The following is a 16,788-nucleotide window of genomic DNA, read 5'->3' as shown; positions in this document are numbered from 1 at the left end:
AATTTTAATAACAATTTCTAATAACTTTTACAAGTCATAGCTATTTGTAATGATCCTCTACCAGTAGTTATTTCTATCCACTTAATTTTCCTTATCTTAAAATCTTTCATTCAATCACTATCCTGCTAAAGTGAAATATATTTTTTGTTATAGTTAGTTAAAATAAAACAATTTGAAATAAAGTTTACAATTTTTAAGGTTTGTAAAAAAAAATTGAAACTGTACATTAACTTAAATAATTTATTTCAATTATATTTAACTTATTTTATTTTATACTTTTATCTTACAGGATTGTAATGTGTTTAAATTTTAACTTTTTACATTAATTCTTTTGTTGTTATTGTGTTATAAGAACAATTAAGATTAAAAAAAATTTAATGTATATTCTTGTTGAAAAGACAAAACATTAAATTAATTTTTTAAAAATTATATTAATTTTAATAAAATATTAATTTTATCATTTAAATATTATTCTATTATTTTATTTTTCTCCAATATTAAATACAGTGACATAAAATTATCTATTTTACTAACTTAGTTTACATCAAATTTAATACAGGAAAAGAGTATATCCTTAGTTTTATCCTATTATATCATTATCTAACTATCATATTTTATCTTTTCTTATCTTATTATATCCACCAAATTTTTATACTTTAATCATATATAAATATACATACCTGTAAATGTAACTTTTTTTTTTGTTTGCAAATGAATGGGAAACTCTTTTCATTATGTTAGCACTTGAGTCATGATCGTGTATAAACAAAAGGAACATCAACTTGATTTGTTCAATACCGATCTAAGAGATTCCTTATCTCTTTAAATTTAGTCTTGAATAGAGTTTGTAATAGGAAAATAGGGAGACCTTTCAAGCATTGAATATCATTTGTGGTGCCAATATTTCCACAAAAACCACACATCCACTTCTCGAAGTTCTTCTTGAATTGCAAAATGCATTTTAGGCATCACAATGATAAAAACAAGTCCAAAACTCAAAAGATTTTGTTGGAAACCCTAAAAATAAGAATAGGAAAAAGGATAAACAGAAAAGCTTTGTCTTATAAGATATTTTGAATGCTAGCTTCCGCCCTAGTATTATTATTAAAAAAATTTATCATTTGTTAACAAAAGTATTTCTGTTCACAATTATTGTTCAAATAATGAAATTCATTACATAATGGTTCCATCTTTATTGTTTAGCATCCTGGTAAAGTAGACAAACCTATATAATTTGAATAAGAAAAAAATTAAAATTGAATAATAATATTTGTGTTAGTTTAATAAATAAAGAGAAAGAAATAACATTAAAAACAAAAAAAAAATCTTTTATTTAAAATTGAAAACTCTCTCTCTCTCTCTCTCTCTCTCTCTCTCATAATTGGTCTTTTTCTTTGAAATAGAGGATAAAGTTGTAGAAAGGTAAGATATAAATATGGATATTAATTAACACAAGTTGAAAATTGGAAGTTGTAGAAAAATGATTAATTGAAGCAAATTTTAATCTTATTATGCTAGTTCTCTCTCTCATTGAGAGCATCCCCATTTTTATTTTATTTTTTTGAATAATTTGATCAATTTTTACAAAAGCAACTAAGAATTTAAAATCAAAATTGTGTTATTGTAATGAAATAAAAATATATATTATAAAAACAATTTTTTTTCGAATCGCGGAAAATATCTAACTATAAATATTGCTTCGAAGTCAAATAGCCCAAATTATCAAGGTATCTTCCTATGCTAACTTCAGAAGCATGCCCTATAGTATCTTGTGAAGAGAAAATGGTAAGGACGAAATTCTTAGAAATGAAAAGTAGAGCATACTGCAAAAATTAACTTAATTATAGTGTGTAATTTTAGTGTTTTAAGATTATTTTTAGCCAATTAAATCACTTTATTTTTAAAATTGTGTAAATTCAGTTTCCATCAATTTTATTTTACCTAAAATCCCTTAAATTTTATTTTTTATTTAATTTTATTTTTATAAATTATATAGATGAAATTTTCTTTCAAAATTAACTAACTAAAATATCAAATCAAGACAAAATTTAAAAAATTTAAACTTTCGTTTTTTTTTTCTTCTCAAACCCTAATCTGACATCTTGTAAAATCTTTTAAATTTTATCAAAAACTAAAAAAATTTAAAAAAATAAAAAATTAAAAGTTTTAAATAGAATAAAATTGATGGGAGATTTAATTTTTCACAATTTTAGAGATAGAGACTTAATTAGTTTAAAAAATAACTTAAGGGGCCAAAATCACACAACTCAAATTAAAAGAAGTAAAAGTGCAATTATGTTTTTTTTAATATTATTTTATTTTATATTTTAAAGAATTTTATACAAATTTAGTTTTCATCCCTTTTATTGATATCTGACAAAATATAACAAGTAACAAATTTTAAACTAATTGATTATGCGTTATTTAGTAGTGATCGAAAATTAAAAGTGTTGAAGATTTCAAGGACAAAAAATTCAACAATCTTTTATCTAGTTACTACAAGTGCCTAGCTATGCTGGCTTACCTATTGAAACACTTGAGTTCAGCCAAATATTTGTTGCAAAATTGATTGTATGCTCCGTCATGGTTAGCAAGCATTAAATTCAAGCATATATTTCGATGACATATATGGATATGACCTTGTTTGCTAAATAATATTTAAAAGTTTGTTTATAAAAGTAAAATATATTAGGAGCATCAATTGCCGGGCTTAACCCTTTCAAGCCAAGCCAAAGTTGATGAATTGTATTTCGGTATTTGTCTATACAATTTATTTTTGTACTTTTCTTATTTATACTAACTTGGTAAAAAGAAAAAGCAATACCGAAGAAGTTGCATATTCTACTAAGTTAACATCGTAACCAAAATAATTAAGAATAATATAAAATAACAATAGCTAACCATAAAATGATTATGTTGTCTTACCACAGATTCTATGTTCTACTAAGCTAATACATAGATAAACACACATACACTTGTTCTCTTTTTAATTCTGATTTTAGTCGCTTGAAATTTGACATCCATCTTACATCTCTTTTTATCGTATCACAATCACATTTATCACTTTGTAATTCCTTCCTATCACCTCATTGTAACTATAGGTGCTGTCTACAAACCAAAGGAGTGTGTACAAATCTATAACCTGTCCTTTTACATCCATCATGAATAGGTTTATGTTTTTCTTGGTTACTTTCACATACTTGTGCTTTCTGGAGAAGATTATTATCTACACTAGAGCAACTAACAATATAACATCAGGTGGAATGTTCTCTCCGTTCATTGATAATCTATGCTCTTCATCTTCAAACTATTGTTTGTTGCTTAAAAATTGGGTTGACGGGACCAACTTTTACTTTGTTATTTATGACCAAAGGGCTAATAATGTGGCATGGATGGCCAATAGGGATGAACCAATTGACGATGGTAATATTGCTTTTGTTAGTGTTTTAACTTTGGACTATTCAGGTGTATTGCAACTCAAAAGCAGGCTTAATGACTCAGGTTTAACTTATGAACCAATAGTCCTCCATGCATCTGAACAATCTCAAGCTATCAACAATGTAGGATTCATTGCCACATTGCTAGATTCAGGAAACTTTGTCCTGCAATCTAATGTATCCGAGAGTTTCTTGTGGCAAAGCTTTGATTACCCCACCAACACACTTCTCCCAGGAATGAAGCTAGGTGTTGATCACATCAAAAAAAGGAAGTGGTCAATTGTTTCAGATTTTCTTCCTAATGCACCTGCTCCAGGTGCCTTTGCATTTGAATGGGAACCCAAAATGAAGCAATTAATCATTCGAAGAAAAGATAAGATTTATTGGTCAAGTGGGGAACTTAGAAACAACACATTTGAAAACATTCCAGAGGAGGCCCAATATATGTATAAGTATTCTATTATTTCTAATCAACATGAAGACTCTATTACATTCACAGCTATGAACGATGGATATTATGCCCCGTGGAAATTGACCAGTGAGGGTGCATTGGTTGATAGTTTTGGAAATTACATTGCACGAGCTGATGAGTGTTATGGGAACAATATTGATAGAGGATGTCAAAAATGGGATTCAAATGTGCCTAGTTGTAGACATGGGGGTGACAAATTTGAGATCATAAGTGCTACATTAAAATATGTTGATAACTCGAATCGCAATGCTGATGTAGTTGCTAATTTTACCCCTAGTGATTGCAAGGATGCTTGCTGGAGGGACTGTGCTTGTGTAGGGTTCACTAAATACAATGATAACGGAACGGGATGTTACTTTATTTATGAAAAATTGGACAACGTTCATGGTGGCAATGATTCCTTTTACAAGCTAGTAAAACAGAATTTCAGTACTGTCGAAAACCCTCCATCACAACAAAACGGTAAGTTTATATTCTGAGAGCTTTACCTTTTAACAAAATGTATATATGATAATTACCATTTGAATATATGTGTATGATATCGAAAGAAAAAATATATTTTAACTGTACATGGTGACTAAAATTATTTTAAATAATATTAAGGTTTAAATAGTTTTACATAATGTTTTTGGTTCATATTTTTAATTACCCGCTTTCATTTTTAGCTCTTGTCTATTATTTTTAGTCCTTGTTTATTCTGATTTTTTAGTTTATAGTCTCCATTTATAATTACATACTATAAAATAATAGATTTTTTTTAATTCTAACTTAAAATTAGTTTAAAAATCTAAAAGTAGTTACATTTGTTGCATTGAATGATATATAAAAGTATAATAAATATTTATTTTTTAAAATAAAATTTACTATTGTTAGTTATTCAAATTAAACTCTAAAAATTGATGTTAACATTTTAATAAAATAATAAGGAAAAAAAAAGCAAAAGAAAAATGTTAGGCAACTGAAGTGAAAAAAATTAAAAAGAAAGTTTATTATAATGAAAATATTAAAATGTAATAAAAAATAAAAAGATAAAGACTAATTTAGAGGAATAAAAAGCAAAAGATTAAAAACTTATTTAAGCTAAAATTTAATCTTAATTATTTTGTATAAATGTTTAATAAAGATTAAATTTTTATAGCAAATAAGAGATTGTTATGTGTTTTTAAATTGTGAAATTTGCGTAGGCTACTACTGGCTGGACTTGAATTCCAAATGGATCGTGCCTTCAATTACTGTTGTAATATTGATAGCATGTGGAGCCTTACTTTATACATTCAGAAAACAAATAAAATTCGAACTTACAGGTATTTATAAATAGAGTTTGTACTTTTAATTAAAGTTTATCAATATAGAATTTTTACTTTTCCTTTTTTGGGAAAGGTAACCAAGACATTTTTCCTATCTGGTATTCAAACTTTAGCGCAGAAGAAGGGAACAAGATTGGAACACTCAAATATTCATCAGCTGATAAATTCTTATGCATCTAATGATGTTAATAACTATCAAGACTACACAAAGCATGGGTATGATTTGAGGCTATTTAGTTATGAATCTATAATGGAAGCTACAAATGGATTTTCACCATCTAACAAGTTAGGAGAGGGGGGCTTTGGACCTGTTTATAAGGTGACTTTTAAAAATCACTCTTTAACAAAATTATTTCTACATTTGATTGATATGTGTGTATCTAGCGAAAATGATCTTTGCTTCAGGGGATGTTAATTGGGAAGGATGTTGCTATCAAGAGACTCTCAAGAAGTTCAAGACAAGGAGTGGCAGAATTCAAAAATGAGTTAAGGCTTGAATCTAAACTCCAACACATGAATCTTGTGCAACTACTTGGTTGTTGTATTGATAAAGATGAGAGACTCTTAATTTATGAGTACATGCCAAATAAAAGTTTGGACTTCTTTTTATTTGGTAAGAGAGAAACATCTAGCTACAAAATATGCATGCTGTCTATTATGTCTGCTTAATTATTCCTCACGGTACCCATTGTTTCTATTTCTCATCCAAATTAGAATTTTTTCTTTTTTGGTTTAAGATTCTACTCGAAGTAAGTTATTAGATTGGAAGAAACGCCTCAACATAATTGAAGGTATAGCCCAAGGATTACTTTATCTTCATAAATATTCAAGATTGAAAATAGTGCATCGTGATTTGAAAGCAAGTAACATACTTCTTGATGAACATATGAACCCCAAGATTTCCGATTTTGGTATGGCAAGAATTTTTGTGCAAGAGTCAGAAGAAAAAACAACTAGAGTTGTTGGAACTTTGTGAGTATATAAATACTTTGACTACCACTATTTTCTTTGCATTTTCCTTTAGTTTAAAAAGCTACAAGTTGTTCCATTGCTAACTTGTTCCAAATTAATATTAATGCTTGTTCTATCATGTGATATGTAATCTATAACGTGTTTTTAAGCTGTGGCTACATGCCGCCTGAGTATGTCATGAATGGTGTTTTCTCAAGAAAGTCTGATGTCTATAGTTATGGAGTATTAATGCTTGAGATTGTGGGTGGTAGAAGAAATAATAGCTTTGACAATGCCTCCAACCCAATTAACTTAGTGGGACATGTAAAGTCATTTTCTCAATCAATATTTTATTTTTCTAACTTACTATTTGTTTGGTATTTCTAACATATGTTATGCAATTGATTACCTCAGGCATGGGAGCTTTGGAAAGAAGGCCAAGCACTAAAACTAATGGATCCAACATTGAATGATTCATTTATCCAAGATCAAGTAATGAGATGCATTCATGTTGGTTTACTTTGTGTAGAAGAATGTCCAGTTAATCGACCCAATATGTTAGAGATTTTATCAATGCTAACAAATGCAAATGAACTACTTCCTTTACATAAGAGACCCGCATTTTACTTTAGTGAAAGGGTTAAAACAAATGAATCTAATAAGCATCTCAAAGTTTATTTAATAAATGGTATGTCCATATCTGATTTTTCTCCAAGATAGAAGTATGGAAATGAGGAATGGCAATTCGGTTATTCCCAAAGAAATGTAAATATATCATGTATTGATATTCAATTTGAATAGATTGCGTTTTACTCAATCTCAGCAAATCCTTTTGTTTTCCTTATGCAATGAAATTCTGCCAAACAAAAGTTTGGTCCAAACAATGAATAACAACAATATACAAGAAAATAAATCATCATATAAGGAATTTAGTTTTGATGCATGTAAATTATTTTATAGTAAATTGTAATTGTGTTGGAAGGAATTAGAGTGGAGAAATGCTTGTACAAACCCATTATTATTTTTCTTTTGCAAAAAGTGTTTTACACATCTCCAACCATTAAAACAGGCTATCTAATTCTGTTGGGCCAGTCCATTGCAGACAAAAGCTTTAGCAATCTGGACTGGAAAGTATGGATATAATTTAAACTCAAAAATAATGCTAAAAAATAGTAAAATTTAACATTTTTTAGGTTTGAAAAGTTTAACTCATGCAAACCATATATTTTAATAAATAATGTAACGCCCCGAATTTTGTAATATTAATTATTGTTAATTATATAAATCTAAATGTATATTCATGTCTGTATTTTTAGATATATATTGTGAATATGTGTATATATATATATATATATATATGTGTGTGTGTGTGTGTGTGTTTGTGTATGCATGACTGGTTAGGTTGAAATGGGCTAAGTGCCTAAGTGCAGGACGTGTTACTGGGCTGTTCTCGCTGTAGTGAGAGAGTCTTGGGAGGAAGGACTGAAATTATCACCTTCTCGCTGTAGCGAGAAAGCGACAGTTTGGGGTGCATTTTCTGGGTGCAGTCTCGCTGTAGCGAGAGGGTCTCACTGTAGCGAGATTCTACAAAAATCAGAATACAGTTTTCTCTATTTTTTCATTGTAGCGAGAAGGTGTGTCGCTGCAGCGAGAATATCTCGCTGTAGCGAGAGTGTCGCGACCAGAAAAGGATTTAAAGGGGATTAGGGTTCGGAGAGCCCTCTCCTTTCGATCCTCTCATGCCCAAAGCCCTATTCCACCGATTAATTGCCTCCAAAGTCGTTCAGTAGCTTGATTGAAGGTTGAATCCGTGTGGGGAACGCTTGGAGGTGAGTTTTAATGGTTAAGGTTCCGTTTCTCATCCCATTTTCTCTGTTTCTCGGTTTCTTGGAGTTCTTCCATGTGTTTTAGGCCGCAATCTATGTAGGGAGCACGTCCGTGGTCAAATCTTAGTGTGGGTCTTCAATCGAAGGTAAGGGAAGACTCTATCCTACTCTTTTGTGCATGAATTATTGTTATTTTGCTTAATATTGTGTAGTTAGTGGGTAGAAAATTGCTGAGAAATGTAATGTGGGCCATGTGCTGTGATATGTGAACATTATGTGTGTTGACCTGAACTTAATGGATGTAGATTGTATGTAAATGTGGTGTAATATAGATGAATATTGGCTATGTGCCATATAATGTGAAATGAATGTGGGCCTAGTGCCGTGTATTTGAATGCAATGTGAGCTGTGTGCCGTGTGTAAGCATGATTATTGCATGCATAAATGGAATATATGTGTGAATGGGCGTATTAGCACCGGTGTAATGTGCTGTGAATGGTTCAGCGATATACTGGGGGTGTAGAAGATGAGGACAGTAGAAATACCTTGGGGAAGAGGGAGTGGTGGTGACACCAACTGTGGAACGGGTGCACCACAGGTCACACACTCTTTTCCTGACTAGATCTCTGACCATTACCTTTGCTGAGCAACCCATGACTGCCCACGTGGTATCCGTGAGGCGGGGGTAACTGACAACCATTCATGGTATAAATCTGTAATCACAGTACTATAGTGAGTGTGGCTGGTGTGCGTATGCGTGGATTTGTATTTTGTACTTATGGATGTGAATTGCTGCATGTGATTGTGTTTGTTTAATATATTGGAAAGGTTCTGGAGGTGAGACTCTATGTTGACTGTGTGTTTTTGGTAGTGTAGAATACTCACTCTTACATTCATTTTTCAAGTAATTAAGATTATCAGCACCGGACTCAGTGAAGGGATGGATGGATTACTATAAGACTTAGCTTTTATTTTGAAATTGTTATAACTAAACTAGTCTTGTAGCAGTCATTTGATATTAATTTGTAACCCTTTCCTTATTTTGAAGTATTTTATAAAAATTTGATTGTTCAAATTTGCGAAATTCTTATTTAACTAAAATTAAATTTAAAGTGTTACAAATAAGTTCAGATCAATTTGATTGGACAAACTCATTTTGCTAGCTCAAAGCAAATCAAGGTGAGGAAATGATTGAAACTTGAGACAATAAAAAATTTTGTCAAATATGAATGTGTTTTTACTTTTATTTTTAACTAGAATTTATCATAAAACTTTGTGAATTATGTTATGTGAATTAACACATTGAAGCCAATTTTACAAGTTTTGATGTGTAGATAAATATTCAATCCTAGGCCTTGTACACTATAGGAGTTGGACATGTTCGAAGTCGTTACTTTAATCGTAAGAGGGAGATGTTGAAAGCAGGACTAGTGACTGGAGTAAAATCGTAACAAGGTAACTGTACTGGAAGGTGCAACTGGATCACCTCTTTTTCAAGGAGAGCTAATACTTGTTGGGTAGTTTGGTTTGACACTGCTTCACACCCCAAAAAAAGCGAGTTATATATAAGTTAAATTTAAAGATAGAAGTCTTCTTTCATTTCTCGACGGTCAAATAAGACTAAACTCATGAGCTTATTATCCTATTTAATGTCCTAAATGAATAAAATTAGTTATATACCAAAGGTTGTTAGCAAGCAAATAAACAACCAATTTTTTTTAGGTTGCTAAATATGTCTTTTAGCAATGGTTGGTGGCTAATCAATAATTTTTTCTGTGGTCACAATTAAACTTTTGACAATCAATTTATCTACTAAGACCATTTTTGTGAAGAAGACATCTTTGAGATAAAAAATATCACAAGCTAAAAAAAATGATTAAAGAGAATAGAGACTTGGATTGGAACTCATTTAAAGTAGTAATGAATGAAACAAAGAACAAAGAAGAGAAATTAAAAGAAGAAGAAAAAAAGGAAGAAATTATTCTTAAAATTAGTTTAAAATAATGTCCCTACAAAATAAGTTAATTCTAAGTTTAAAAGGAAGGGTTAAAAACATGTAAAATAATTTTAAATTAATATTAAATTTTGTATATATTATTAATATGATTGAAATTTTTAATTTGACGTTTGAATTTATTATTAAATCATATGATAAAAAGTTATTAGACAGTGTAATTTAATCCATATATATATATATATATATATATATATATATATATATCATAATTTTTTATTTTCAATTTTCCAACAAGTTAATGTTTTATTTTTTAATTTAAACACGTTAGTGCGAATTAGGCTAGACAATAAGAATTATCCGGCTGGGTGTTTGGGGAATCTTGCTTCTCCATTGACTCTGACCGGTTGTTGCTTATTAATAACGTTATATATGACCTAAAATGATTGCCGACACTGTAGGCGAACGATGATAATGATCATTTTCAAAAAATTTAAATATGAAAAAAGAAAAAAAAATAAAACTAAGTTTAATTATATTTATAGATATTTAAAAGTATATTAAAGTACTTACTAATATTCTAGTCATAATAAACTGTGAATATCCAAATTTTGTTTAAAAATTTTTATGTTTATTTTTAAAAAAAATTAAATTTATAAAAAAGAATAAAAACAAAATGTTTTATAAAAATTTTAAAATTTACTTTAACAAAATAGAAAATTTCAAATTTTACTCTAAAATAGAAATGAAAACATTGCAAGAATTGAACAAAAAATATAAATAAAGTCTTTTAACATGAAAATGAAACTTGTATAAAAAATTTGACTTTTTCCTAATTTTAAGAGGATAAAAACAAAAAAATGGCATCAAATGGGAGCTGGAAAAAATTAGAGAGGAGGAGATTTTGCTGAAAAAATAGTGAAAGAGAAAAAAAAAGTCAAGCAATCATAAATTTTTTTTAATAATTTCAAGTAAATTTTATCATGCATTCTATAATTTTTTTTATTTTTTTATTTGACATATTCATTTTTTAATAAGTATTTCATGCATTAAATCAATCTCAAAATGTCTACATTTAAAAAAATAATAAAAAAATAAAAAATTTTATTAATGACTGTCGCTAAGTACTACAAATCACTGCCTTTGGTGCCTGTGCTTCTTCCAAAGTTAATATCACTGGCTACATGAAAGTTTTTTGCTTCTTCACCATTATTTCTCTTCTTCTTTTCTCTAAATCATACCACCTTCAACCACCCAAAATTCACTTCTTTTTTTCACCTTTTTTTTTTTTATACCAAATCACCACCTTAACTCCACCACCTCTCCATCCATCATTTTTCTTCTTTCTCAATTCATTATCATCCTCAAGTATAAAACCTATTATAGAAGCTCTTCCACTATCTTTTCTCTTTTTTCTCCGTTTCTCTTACACTAACCTCCACCACCATCTCACACTAACCTTCACCATCTAAAACTATAGCCTTTATCCACCTTCACACCCTTTTTCTTAGAGAAAATCACACCCTGTAACTCTAAAATCATATACCCCTCAAACATGAAAATTTCAAATTTTGGATCTTTTTATCCTTTTTTTTCTGAATTATTTATTATTTATTTTTATTTGTTGAAAACTTTTTATTTAACTCAACATACATTTTCTTGTTTCAGTTTCATTTTTTTATTTTTTTATCATTATTATTATTTTAGTATTATTATTATGATTATTATTTTGTCTAAAGATAATATTCTTATTTTTTATTTTTCTTATTTTTTTATTTATGTTAGTCTAGCTTAAATAAAAAATATTTGATTTTATTTTAGTTCTCTTGATACTATTTATTAATTTCCCAAATAATAATAATTAGATTAATTATAATAAAAGGTTATTAAATTAATTAAATACAATTTTTTTATTTTATTTTATTATATTATATTTGAGTTGTGCTTTTTTTTAATTGTAAAATTTATCTCATTAATAATAAATTCTCTCCAAATTTTATGATATTTCATTGTTCATGTATTAATTATTAGGTTGATTGATTATTTACTCTTTAAGATTGTTATCTTTTATTTTATTTATTGTATATTTGTAGAACATTGATGTGATTTAATTTTATTTTTATGATTTATTTTCTTTTATTTAATAAATAATAAATTATTTTTATAAATGAATGAATAATAATTTAATTATATCGATTTATAATACTAACGTATAACTTCTCTATAGTTATGTATTATAAATTGATTTTAAAGTTTATGTGTACCAATATTATCTAAGTTTTATACAATATTGAATTATCATATCTGATTTTTAATTAATTAGATAATTATCTTAATAATTAAACAAAACATGTTTCTTTTCTAATTACTAACTTACTAATCAATCAACTAATTTAAATCTAAGTTATTTAATTAATAGAACAATTTATAATACTAATATGTAGCAACTCTACCGTGATGCATTATAAATTGTCAAAACTTATGAGTACCAACGTTATTTTAGATTTTATATACCATCAATTTTTATAAAAAATTAAATCTTACTTCTAAAATTAATCAATTAAATGATTATTTTTATTTAATTAAAATATATCATCTAATTAAAAATATTTTTCTATTTTCTATTATTAAAAATTAATTCATTTATTTAATTAAATTAAAACATTTTCATCGCATTATTGTAATGATTCATAGTGTTATTGTATAATTTTTTTATCTTTATATATTTTAAATTATTAAAATTTTTGTGTACCAATGTACCTAGTGACATGTTTTAAGAAAAAGCGGGATATTTTGATCATCAATCCTCACCAAATAATGATTCTACTGCTGAAGACAAAAAACATTACACTAAGTACAAGGGATTGTAAAGATATTTGCATGAGCAATTGCACCTGTGTTGGCTTCAGAACATCTTTTCCTAATCACCAAATTATGGAGGATGCGTGCCTAAATTTGTGAAGTTTGGTGGATTGAGCATCTACATTCTTGTAAACACCCACCAGGATAACAAAGGTATGGCTATTAGCTTCTGTTTAATTAATTTTTTTGTCAAATACAAAGTCTATTTTGTTTATGGTAACTAAAACCTTGAAATCATTCACATGGGTTCACCTAACAACTTAATCCTTCAGGACAATTGATTTTATATGACCACTTGGACAAGTTTGATCTATGTAGCTCACGTAATTAATTTAAATTTCAACAAAAAGTAAGGTTTGCAAGTGCATCTTCATGCTTCATAATAGAGTTATATCCTTAATTATGATTTTAGGAGTGATAATGGACAAGCTCTACTTCCAAATATGGTGTCAGTTAGATCATATTTCATGAGCAGCATAAAATTTGTGCAAATCATTTATGAAGGACAAGAATCAATGCAGGATTCTAGATTTGGAAATGCTCAACAATCCATTTAATTTTTAAAAGCATTTTAGTATTACATGTGCTATTGAAAATGTACATTTAAGATCCAAAACCATGTATACACAAAACCACTCATGATATATAGTTGACAGTACTGTCTTGTTGATAATATGATGCAGATATGAAGAAGTGGATAAAAGTTGGTGTTCCTGTTGGAGCAGTTTTACTTATAATTAGCTTTGGCATTTTTTGCCGTGGACTAATGAGAAGAAAAGTTGCACATCAAGGTACTTGCTTCACATAGTTTGTAGAGTAAGGATCTTTGACTTATATTTTAAGCGCTTTATCTTTCTTCAATCATAACCTCGTTTTGTCACATTCTTACCTGAATAGAGGAGAAGAGAAGCAAAATGGGGAATGACATGCTAAATTTCATGGCGACTAATAGAAGTAAGGGTTCAATTGAACTTCAAAATGAAATGAAAGGTGGGAATGATTTGAGAATTTTCACTTATGATTCAATCATGACAGCTACAAACAGTTTCTCACTAGAAAACAAGTTAGGAGAAGGGGGATTTGGACCTGTATATAAGGTCATTACTTATAAACCTTCTAAACATATTTCAAAGACTAATTTCCTGAAATCTTAATAAAAATAACCTTGTGAACATCATTAATTACAGGGAATGTTACCACAGGGACAAGAAGTAGCAATAAAAAGACTCTCAAAAGGTTCAGGACAAGGATTTGAAGAGTTTAAAAATGAGTTGACGCTCATATCTGAACTCTAACACATGAATCTTGTTCAGTTATTGGGGTGCTGCATTGATGGAGATGAAAGAATGCTAATATATGAGTATATGCCTAACAAAAGCTTGGACATTTTTTTATTTGGTGAGAAATTTGTTTTGTCAGTAGAACAAGAATCAGATGTTACTTACATAAATCATCTATTATTTTTTCATGTACATTTATTTTCTTCTAAGATACTAACTATATCAATGCTACTAATGGAAAGATTCTACTCAAAGCGAAAAATTAGATTGGAGTAAACGTTTCAACATAATTGATGGAATTGCTCAAGGATTGCTCTATCTCCATAAGTACTCAAGATTAAGAATAGTTCACAGGGATTTGAAAGCTAGTAACATTCTTCTTTATGCAAATATGAATCCCAAAATCTCGGATTTTGGCATGGCCAGAATTTTTACACAAGACGAATCATATATAAACACAAAAAGGATTGTTGGGACCTAGTGAGTAAGCTTAAAACATCAAATCATTACTTCTACTATATTTTTTTTAATTTATTTCTGATCTAAAAATTTCATTTTTGTCCTATGTTATACTATGCAGTGGTTACATGTCACCTGAGTATGTCATGGAGGGAATTTTCTCTATCAAATCAGATGTCTATGCTTTTGGAGTTTTACTACTTGAAATTATAACTGGTAGAAGGAATAACAACTTCTACAATGCTGAAAGGCCACTCAATCTAGTAGGACATGTAAGCTCTTCTTAGGCAGTTTGATTATTATTCTTATTATCATTTCAGTTTTGTTAACCTTACGCTTTAGAGTTGAGTTTAAACATGCAAAAACAATAAATTTTTATTTAAAAGAATAATTTATTACACTTTTATATCACTAATGCAATAAATACTTTTTTTTTTCTAATAAAAATTTAGTACTTTTGAATGCTTAAAATCATCTCTAAGAGTCAAGGTTATCAAAATCGTTATTATTTAACCAAATTAATGAATGATTTTTCACATACTTTTTGTTTTGGCATCTAATATTTTTATTTTCTGCTAATGTCCCAGGCTTGGGAACTATTGAACCAAGGCCAAGGACTAGAACTAGTAGACCCAACTTTAAGAGAGTCATTCATTCAAGATGAAGCATTGAAATGCATTCATATTGTCTTCTATGTGTACAAGAATATGCAGCAGATCGTCCAACCGTGTCAGAGATAATTCACATGTTGACTAATGAAATTGCATCATATCCATTGCCAAGAAGACCAGCATTTTACTATGGAAGAAAGCTAAGTGAAGAATGCAATCTGCCTAATGATAATGAAACTTTTTCAGCAAATGGTTTAACTATTTCCAACATTGGTGGTAGATAAATCTTTAAGTTAATCCATAGTTGTGAAGGGACTTTACCATTTATGTTTCTTAATGTACTGTGCATCAATTGCAGGTATCCCCAAATATTATGTTTCTTTTATGTATGTGTTATTTCTGCAAGGATGAAATATATTGGCATTTGAATGTTAAATATTTTATTGTCCAATTCCATGATTCAATCATTTAAATGCAGTTCAAGTGACTTGTAGTTCAAGCTTTTAATCAAACAACTTAGCATCTCAAAGTCTTTTACCTCAGAAGTAAGATCAACTTCTCTTTCTTTATTTCCTTGGCTTTGTCCACCAATCCCTTCTTCTCTGCTACCTTAACAGCACAAAAGATCCTCTACGCACGTGTGACACTGAATGAAATAGCCATAGACAGAGAAAATATTGTATCCCAAAATCTTATAAAAGAGTTACTCCAATCTTTATTATAAATTCCAAAAAGAAAACACTTTCAAGAATTAGTTTATCTGTCACTTAAAATTTGTTGGTTTTCTATTCTTAAAATTAGTTTTTATTTTTATTAAAAAAATTGTTTGTTAATATAAGTTTTAATTTTATTTTCTTCTTAAAAATAATTTTTTAAAATTGTTTTAAAATTAAAAATAAAAACAGAAACAATCAAATTTAAGTCACGTGACTTTTCTCATATGTTAAGTATTTATAAAATTTATTTATAATATCTTTCATTATATCAAATTAATATATTTATTTTTTAAAAATAATTGAGTTTTAATATTATTATAATTTTAATCAATCTTGATATTTTAATTTGTTTGAAATTTTTTGACACACCATACCATGATATTGATAAAAATGACGTATTCTTATTCAAATAATTTATTTCAATTGAATAAAATGAAATGGATTGTCAATAATGAAAACATATAGTATTCTCTATTATTAATATTAATATTGTTATTATCATGATGTTTTAATCATTAAAAAATCTATGTACCACAAGAAAATGTTAATTTAAGCTTATCCACTTAATTTACATTATTTATTAAATAAGTTGAATTTAAATATTGTTTAACTTTGACAAATTTTGGTTGGTTCAAACTATGAAAATATATGAGGCTATAAACCACAACTCTTAACGGGTTAGAATATGACTTGTTTGTGTTTTCAATGTTCAAACTCTGTTTTTATAGAGTCAAAATAAATCATATCGGCCCAACTAGATTTATAATAGTTTAAAAAGGTCGAACTAAAGAACACATGCAAGATGACCAACTTACTAAACGCTAATCCAATTTAACTTTTGTAATATTTACTTCAAGTAAAATTATATATAAATACATTAAAGTTATTATTTTCTTTTTTTTCTTATAATTAA

The 16,788-nt window shown here is 28.2% G+C and overlaps 1 pseudogene; it reads left to right on the top strand.

The window, feature by feature from the left end:
- The first annotated feature begins 3,392 nt into the window (after window positions 1-3,392).
- Window positions 3,393-15,503, top strand: LOC113855561 (annotated as a pseudogene).
- Window positions 15,504-16,788: the final 1,285 nt, after the last annotated feature.

This window comes from Abrus precatorius, unplaced genomic scaffold (assembly GCF_003935025.1).
Source record: "Abrus precatorius isolate BTA unplaced genomic scaffold, Abrus_2018 Scaffold11, whole genome shotgun sequence".
NCBI classification, from domain to species: domain Eukaryota; kingdom Viridiplantae; phylum Streptophyta; class Magnoliopsida; order Fabales; family Fabaceae; genus Abrus; species Abrus precatorius.
This window is presented reverse-complemented; position numbering and strand designations above follow the sequence as displayed.